Genomic DNA, 8,794 nt, shown 5'->3' with positions numbered 1-8,794 from the left:
ATTGGCATAGCTGGCCCCATGTATTTAAAATACAATTTCAGACTATTTTCCTTGCATGGACCAAGTAGTCTACTGTTTGTTCAGTGTGTATATGAATGAACAGTATAATAATATAACTTTGTTAATAAACTATTTAATCTATAAAAAGAAAAAGGAGTACTTGTGGCATCTTAGAGACTAACAAATTTATTTGAGCATAAGCTTTCATGAGCTACAGCTTGCTCAAGAAAGCTTATGGTCAAATAAATTTGTTAGTCTCTAAGGTGCCACAAGTACTCCTTAGTCTCTATCCGCAAAAAGAAAAACACGGCTGCTACTCTGAAACCTGTCATTATGCAAGGCATTTATTTAATCTATGGAATATCTTTTCCTATTTCATTGTTTTAAAATTATAATGAAAAATGATTTTATGCACATTACTAATCCTGAAAAGAACAAGTGTAAAAATAAATTGTAAATTCTGAATGTGTTTTTTTTTAAAGATAATATTCTGATTTCTGAAGACATACTCTTGCTTAAATGTGTTTTTGGACCAGTGCCAGGTGCTCTCTGTTCCCTGGAGCTGAATCTGTGGACGTCAGACTGAGAAACCTTACCTATCACAAAAGCGTAAAAGATGCAGGATCTGATTCTAATTGTAATTTACACCCATTTTAAGGCCCTTCACACTGACAGAGTATCAATGAGAATCAGGCCCTCAGAACGTATTCATAAGAAAGATTAAGGTTAAAATTCTATTTAATTTCCTCTTAACAATGTCTGAGGAAAAATAAAGTGTTTTCAGAACGACTGAGATACAGCAGACTTCAGATAAAATATTCAGTATAAAAATGGTGGTTCCCCCACCTCCCAGATTAAGGGTAAATTAGCAGGAGATGTGCATCAAGAACTCTTACGTATGTACCCATTTGCAACAAATATACTTACTATTCAAATTTTAAATTGGATTTCTATGGTTTTGGCTGTAGAGCTTGCAAGGCTCAACTCTGCAGACTCTTGTCTTGAATCAGATAACAAATATACTTCCCACGAAATTTGAAGACCGATTTTTTTTGCCAAAGGGTCTGTCATTTTACTGCACCCAGACCTTTACTCAATTTAGTTGGTGATGTGGCAATGTGATGAGGTTTCAGCATATGATACTTCATTGTGACCAGAGTTTGCTCCTTTAATTTTATATCCAATCTGGGAACAAACAAAATCTGAACATCTTTTTCATGCTTTTATTCCAAGTGATTTCTCCCCCTCCCCCCGACACGAAAACACTTAAGAGGAACTTTGATTTCATGTTTCTGTCTCCAAACCATACATGCACCCGTGGGTATGAAATATGAAACTATCCTGCTATGACACTGATGTGATTTAAAATATCACTAATTAAATGTGGAGTTAGTGACTCTGAGATGAACCTTTTGGTAATACGCCTGACCGCTGTGGGAGAAGAGGTGATATCTCATGTGGCCCAGAATGACAGTGTGGCACTGCTGCCACAATGTGGGTTTGAGAGCCAGTTGGGAAGTCTGTTCTCTAGTTCAGTGACCTAACTTCAGTGGGAGCTGTCTAAACAGTGAAGGCAACTGAAGATCTCTAGACTTATTTATAGTGCTCTCATGCAGTGAAAACCAGGGAAGTAGAAATTACAGATTACCAGTAATGGCAAACACAAACACAGTTTACATATATGCTGGAGATAAGCCAAAGTACTTTCCAAAGAGGTTACCAATAGGTCAATGATTCACAACCTTTTTCCATACCAGGATGCCCCTCCTATCGACAGGATCTAATTAGAGTACTTCCTCCTATTTAGCAGTCTGAGAAAGGCAGAGTGGTTGTGACCCTCCTGGCTGAGAATCCCTACAGCTTTTACCTCCAAGACTTCCTAGCCTTAACTCCTAACTGGAGAAGGAGAATGTGGTTTTCATGATCACTTGGTACCATAAAAAAAATTATTAAAATTTTAGTTTGAAAGAGAAGAAAAAATAACAACCAGGAATTAATAGTTTTAAATGTCTTATTGTAGTTTAAAATCATAGAATATCAGGGTTGGAAGGGACCTCAGGAGGTCATCTAATCCAACCCCCTGCTCAAAGCAGGACCAATCCCCAAGTAAATCAACCCAGCCAGGGCTTTGTCAAGCCTGACCTTAAAAACTTCTAAGGAAGGAGATTCCTCCAGCTCCCTAGGTAATGCATTCCAGTGCTTCACCACCCTCTTAGTGAAAAAGTTTTTCCTAATATCCAACCTAAACCTCCCCCACTGCAACTTGAGACCATTACTCCTCGTTCTGTCATCTGCTACCACTGAGAACAGTCTAGAGCCATCCTCTTTGGAACCCCCTTTCAGGTAGTTGAAAGCAGCTATCAAATCCCCCCTCATTCTTCGCTTCTGCAGGCTAAACAATCCCAGTTCCCTCAGCCTCTCCTCATAAGTCATGTGTTCCAGTCCTCTAACCATTTTTGTTGCCCTCCGCTGGACTCTTTCCAATTTTTCCACATCCTTCTTGTAGTGTGGGGCCCAAAACTGGACACAGTACTCCAGATGAGGCCTCACCAATGTTGAGTAGAGGGGAACGATCACGTCCCTTGATCTGCTGGCAATGCCCCTACTTATACAGCTCAAACTTATACAGGAACAAGGGCACACTGTTGACTCATATCCAGCTTCTTGTCTACTGTAACCCCAGGTCCTTTACTGCAGAACTGCTGCCTACCCATTCGGTCCCTAGTCTGTAGCAGTGCATGGGATTCTTCCGTCCTAAGTGCAGGACTCTGCACTTGTCCTGGTTGAACCTCATCAGATTTCTTTTGGCCCAATCCTCTAATTTGTCTAGGGCCCTCTGTATCCTATCCCTACCCTCCAGCGTATCTACCACTCCTCCCAGTTTAGTGTCATCTGCAAACTTGCTGAGGGTGCAATCCACGCCATCCTCCAGATCGTTAATTAAGAGATTGAACAAAACCGACCTCAGGACCGACCCTTAGGGCACGCCTTGATACCGGCTGCCAACTAGACATGGAGCCATTGATCACTACCTGTTGAGCCCGATGATCTAGCCAGCTTTCTGTCCACCTTATAGTCCATTCATCCAGCCCCTACTACTTTAACTTGCTGGGAAGAATACTGTGGGAGACCGTGTCAAAAGCTTTGCTAAAGTGAAGGAATAACACATCCACTTCTTTCCCCTCATCCACAGAGCCAGTTATCTCATCATAGAAGGCAATTAGATTAGTCAGGCATGACTTGCCCTTGGTGCATAGGCACCCTATGCATGGGTCTCAGCAGCCCATTGGGTGTTGCAAGTCAAGATGAGAAGAAACAAAGAATTCACCACAGAAAATCAAACTATTGGTCTATTTTGTATCCTGCCTGCTACAGTGATGTTTTAAAGACAATGCCCCTGTCCTAAATATTAGAACCTGGAGCTGCGCAGTTCTGTATATAGGTGGGAATAATATCTTAAAACTCACAGAATATGACCCGAAGGACATGATTTCATTACCCCTATCATTATCTTGACTTGTATCACTACAAAGACTATGCTATTAGTGTTATGGTACTGCTCTTTAAAAACTGTCCCCATTTCTTCCTACGAGAACTCTGTAAGGAAACTTGCATGGAACCATACTGCAGTATGCTTGCTCAGCCCCAGTGCTTTTTCAGTCCTTTACTTTCATGATCACGAAGTTAAGTCACAGATTTTGACAAAAATTTAAAATAATCTAAGAAATTGGTCATATTAAGGCCATGATCCTGGTAGTCTTTGTGCGGAGTACAATGGGGTTGTTGCACTCTGCAAGAAGTGCAAGCAACGGCTACATGAGGGCACAGGAAATGTGCAGTGCTGTGGTAGCTCTAGAAATCTGTGCTCTGGTGGTAAGTCTCAAACCTCTAGTATACCTATTTCCTTATAAGTAGACAAGGTAAAAGAGTGCAGGCAAATAATGGGTGAGTGTGAAGGGACATGGTTTAAGCATGATTCTCATCATGCTAATGAGGTACTTAGACACATGTTCTGCTATTTGGCCCCAATCTTGCAATGTGTTACACATAGGCAGGTCCTTGTGTCCAAATGGAGCCCCATTGACTTCACTGAGGCTCTGCACAGTTGCAGAGGTCTGCCCCTACAACTCACATTGCAGAATTGAGGCCTCAGTCTCTTCCCTGAGACTAGGCGCTACTCCCCCTGACAATATGCTAGCTGTGTTCTGGCCCAGTCCCCCACTGAAGTTACAGTAGCCAAGTATCAGGTCTTAAACATCTTGTAATACTAAAGCAGTAGAGAGACTTCAGTATCACAGCACAGCTATATGACCCAATCAGACCTAACCAGTAACATTGAGCTTATTTTAGTTACTAACTTTGTAGTGAATATATATAATATACTATTACTTGCAACACTTTTATAGGAGAGGAGCTGGTACTGGGATAAATGATCATCTTTTCCCGGGACCTTCACATACTAGGAGAAGCCTATAAATATAGATTGCCTTCACCAGCACTTGGTGTGGTGTACTGCAGGCTGTCACTTTAATTTGTGAGGGGTTTACTGGCCCTGCTTGCAGGCTAGGGGCCTCTGTAAGGAAGAGTGTGATCAGTCATTTTGCTAAGAGCCAGGTTACAGCAAGGTGAGTTGAGTTGTGCCTCTCTGCCTTAGGGAGCAGCATATTTTCTCCCTGTTTTTTTTGGTTCTTCTGTGCTATGGTTCTGGATTTTAAGCGATAAAGTAATGTGTTGCATACTGAAACAGTAATTTATGGGGATTTTTTTATCTAACTTCTCTTTGTATGCTGTGAATGCAACACTTGGCTCAGTGTCTCTCTTTAAATTGTCTTCTCCATTAGTCGTAGCATGTTTTTCATAAATGATGTTTGTTTTAACTGTAGACTTGACTGCTTGATGAAATTATTCAAATGTTTTAAAGTAAAAATCTTCACCTTTTAAGGGATGTCTGAAATATAGTGTTATCTATGCTCATATTTGATATCCAACACCTTTTTGGTTATTTAATGCCCCCCAAAATATTTATTGGACTGTAATTGCAAAGGATATTTTTTTCCTTTGGAAACTGGTTCCATCTTTGCATTTTCCAGCCCTCTGGTAGCTCTCCCCCCTATTCTCTCCAAGATTCATGGTCAGCATTACAGGAAGTTTTTAACAAATTCCCTGTATGCCCTAGAACGTACAGCAGCTGGACTGGCTGACTTGTAATACTTCACATTTTCCAAATGTTTCCTTACCTGTGTTTTAGCAATAGCAATTTTTACAAGCTCTTCATTACTACTTAGTAATCCAACCCCCTTTTTAAATATTCTAAAGACAGAATTAAAAATTCTTCTGCCTGTGCAACCTTAATTCAACCTCCTTTGTGTATGCATTATGATAGTCTTTAATTACATGATCATACTGTTTTTCCCCAGGAATCCTGTCTCATTTAGTGTACATACGGAAAAACCAGGGCGGGAAATTAAGATTGCACAAGCAACCATAAAGTTAACCTTTCCTAATTTCCAAGTGCTTAACTTTACAAACTAAACATTATTTTAACTTAGTTTTATGTATATAATATAATATACATGTTGAATGTAGCTGGTAATACTGCTGGAGCAACTTTAACTTTTAGAATTTCCTTATGGAAATTAAGCTGGATCTCACAACATTAATATCACATTAGTTTTCTTTTGTGATATTGCCTACAAAGAGATACACCATAGGAGTCCATAAGAATGGCCACATTGGGTTGGACCAATGATCTGTCTAGCCCAGTATCCTATCTTCCAAGAGTGGCCAGTGTCAGATGCTCCAGAGGGAGTGAACAGAACAGGGCAATTTATCGATTGATCCATCCCCGTGTTATCCAGCCCCAGCTTCTAGCTGTCAGAGGTTTAGGGACACCCAGAGTATGGGGTTGTGTCCCTGACCAACTTGGCTAATAGTCATTAACAGACCAATCCTCCATGAACTTACACTTTGGCCATCACAACATCCATGTGCCTAGCTATGCAGCCACAAACTTTTGGAGCACTAGTTGGCACTGAAGGGGGCATGCTCAACAGATCAAAGGTATTATGCCACATGTCACTTCTTCAGAAGCAGTGACTGTAAAAAAGATTTGGGGGTCATGGTAGATAATCACCTGAACATTGTGATGCTGTAGCCAAAAGAGCTTATGTTATCCTGGGATGAATAAACAGGGGAATCTTATAGGTGCAGAGAGGTTATTTTACTTCTCTATTTGTCATTACAACTGCTGATGGAATACTGTATCCAGTTCTACTGCTCACAATTGATAAATTGGAGAGGTTTAGCAAAGCATCACAAGAATGATTAAAGGATTAGAAAACATGCCTTAGTGATAGATTCAAAGAAGTCAATCTATTAAGTTAAAGAGAACGTTAAAGGGTGACTTGATTACAGTCTCTGTATCTACATGGGGAACAAATATTTAATAACTGGCTCTTCACTTTATCAGACACAGCTATAACACGATCCAAGGGCTGGAAGTTGAAGCTAGAAAAATCCAGACTGGAAATAATAGTGAGACTAATTAATCATTTGAACAGTTTACCAAGGGTTGTGGTGGATTCTCTATCACTGACCATTTGTAAATCAAGATTGGATGTTTTCCTAAAATATATGCCATAGAAATTATTTTGGGGAAGTTCTGTGGCCTATGTTAAACAGGCGGTTAGACTCGATGATCAAAATGATCTTTTCTGATCTCTGACTCTATGAATCATCTCTTCTAACCAGTTTCTCTATATCTGCCAGAGAGCAGTGGCTGAACCAGCCTCTTTATAGGTCAAAACCAGTACCCTAAGCTGTCTTTGGAGACAAACAAGCAGCCAATGCAGATCCTGTAGGTGTGATAGCTGACTTTTTAACTAGGATTCTGTGTCATTTAGCATTTCCAATTATAGATAGCTTAATCAAAAATTGCCTGTGTTAATTTTATTCCCGTTGTTCCATTTTAGCCCCTATGTTCTTGATGGTAGTGGTAGGTTTTCAGAACTCAGACTTCACACACAGATGCAGCTCTCAGAGCTCTTTATATATAATTTGGAAAGGGACAGTTCTAAATCATGGGGCATTGTCCAAGGAAGACCTACCAAGAATTTTAATCCTATGGACTAGCATCTGAGAAAATAGAAAGGGATCAAGTTAGACAAACCAATTTCACTGTCCTGGGAAGCGTCATATCTCATTGTTACTATTTAGAATGATCTTGAAGGATTCTAGGAGTCCTCCAGGAGCTAGTAAAGGATTTGGACTGAGAGAACCTTGGGTGAAAGAGTGGTTAGAATCTAAGGAATGAATAAGGGAAATCAGTGATTGCAGGGGTTGAAGATAGGAACAGAGGGAAAGGATAAGGTTACTTGTGTGTCTTTTATGCATTTCTATACTTTTTAAAAGAAACCCAAACAGTTAAATGCAATCTTAACTGTGTATTCCCTTGTTTTCTATGGCTTGCTAATTTGATAACTACAACATTCTTGTGAAGTTTTTAGTTACTGATATGTACTCTCAACCTTAAATTCAGTTTAATAAAGGTGTTTTTTTAATATTAATAAGCCAGGCTCCCATAACATGAATTTTGCCTATAGCATTACAAGAATATTTTTGTCACTTTTAATTTTGCTCTTGTTATTGAATTAAAAAAAATCAGACCAAACAAATTTCCATATAATGAGAGGTTCTATTTAAACTAGCATGCATAAAACTGAAATGGACTTATTAGAAGATGTGATATATAAATTAGAACCGGAATAATTCAGAAAGGTTTCAGATATGTAAACTTACAGCACAAAATGGAAAGAGCAAAAACATGCCTTAGGATCTTTAGAAACTTTCAAATGTCTGCAGGCTATTGTAACTAATACCACTTTCTTACTAACATTGTATTTGACAAGGAATTCATTAACTTTATGTACCTACATCTAAATGTAGACTTATACTGCAAAAGCCCAAGGAGTATTATCATTACTTTTTATAATAGAAGTCACCAGTGGTTGAGAGAAATCTAATTCCAAACCCACGATAGTAAAAGTCATATTTAAAATGTTTGCAGTTCCTTTCTTATCACCATTAACCTTGCCATCAGTATGAGCTATACTACTGTTACAAATGTACAAAGATGATTATCTTTCAGAGCTCCCCAATTATCTATTTCTTGGGTATGAATCTGGTGATGAGTATGCAGTTTCATTTTGGGATGGTGAGGAGTAAAATCTCTTTTAAATTGTAAACTGGGAATAGGGATACTTACCCTTTTTAAAGTGCTTTGAGATCTACCCATGAAAGTGCTAGGCGATATTGAAATTGGGGTGTAGATTAGATGGCTTTTAAATTTTAACTTCACAATTTATTGGCAGCATTTCTCTTTCTCTTTTTAGCTCTGTCTGTCTTTTTACATCCATCCTGTTCTTTGGTTCTCTACACTCATTCTCTTCTATCTGGACCTCCCCATCCTCATTGTTTTGGTTGTCATCTCCCTTTTCCTGACCCACTATTTTCAACATTTAATAATTCTTAGCAGTCATTACATTTTTCAATTTATTAATCTGTCTTCATAATATGTAGGTAAGAATTAGTTTCCCTATTTTAAAGATGGAGAAAGTGAGGTAAAGAGATCAAAATCTAATTTTCTTAAATCTTTCACATGTACAAGTGGCAATTTAGGCCGAGTGATTGGATCCAGGGGGAGTTGGGCACCCTGGGGCTTTTCAAAGCTGGTGTTTTATTTTGCCCACGTTCCCTGAGCATTCTGGGCTCCAAGGAGATGAATTTAGGGCATGGT

Source organism: Lepidochelys olivacea (assembly GCF_965140295.1).
Source record: "Lepidochelys olivacea isolate rLepOli2 genome assembly, chromosome: 2".
NCBI lineage: Eukaryota > Metazoa > Chordata > Testudines > Cheloniidae > Lepidochelys > Lepidochelys olivacea.
This window is presented reverse-complemented; position numbering follows the sequence as displayed.